This window comes from Rhagoletis zephyria, unplaced genomic scaffold, assembly GCF_001687245.7.
Source record: "Rhagoletis zephyria isolate East Lansing unplaced genomic scaffold, Rhagoletis_zephyria_1.1 Rzeph_scaffold_00693, whole genome shotgun sequence".
Classification (NCBI taxonomy): Eukaryota; Metazoa; Arthropoda; class Insecta; order Diptera; family Tephritidae; genus Rhagoletis; species Rhagoletis zephyria.
The window spans coordinates 201748-202636 of NW_016157777.1; positions in this window are offsets into that span (position 1 = coordinate 201748).

Consider the following 889-nt stretch of genomic DNA (forward strand, 5'->3'; position numbering starts at 1 on the left):
ACCAAGTGGCCCACCGCGGGAGCACAGCATACTTCGAGGCCCCCCACCAAGTGGTCCACCGCGGGAGAAATAACCACAACAGTTTCGATAACAGTAAGCTGCACGAAAAGGTAAGCCTTTGAGATTCGCCACGTATATTCAAGTCGGGCGCGATTTGATTTAATTTGCGGTGAACTCGTACACGGTGAAAGTACCGGAATCATATCAATTTAGTGAAAAAAAAATAAAAATTTTATATAAGTGCTTAAGTTGTGCAGCAGCCGGTATCCAGTGTCAGAAGAGCCAGCAGATAGTGACCTGGAGTTCCAGCCCAAAAAGCTTAGCCGACAGAAGAAGCTGCGCCAATATCAAGACCCTACCGACCGAGTGTAGCTGGGGTGAGAAATTATCTCAAAGAAAGCTCTTTAAGATACATTCTCACGAGTAACACTCATTGGACTCCCCATCAGCTGGTCATCACACAACCAGTGGATAAAGCACCGTAGGAAATTAATCCGTTTTGGTTTTTTGTATTAATTGATTGTGAGTAAATTTAAAGTTTAAAGTCAATAATAAATAAACGTTTTTCTCTAAAAATGGCGAATGCTAGTGATTTTTCTCGCGCTTGTGATGCACTAATAGAGTTTGAAGAGCGGTTTAATCAGACTCCAGGTGCAAATCACTCTGTTTTTTCGCTTGAAATACAGAAGGAGGAGCTTAAGGCACTGTGGGCAAAAGTCAAAGATTCTTTCGATTCTTATTCGCGGAATTTGTCTGATGACAATACGGGTGTTGCGGCCATGAGTTTAGCCAAATGTAAATACCAGGATTGCTATTCAGCATACCTGACTTGTGCGGCGTTGATGGGTGAAACCATTCATAATTTGACTTTTGCTCAGCCAAGCTCCTC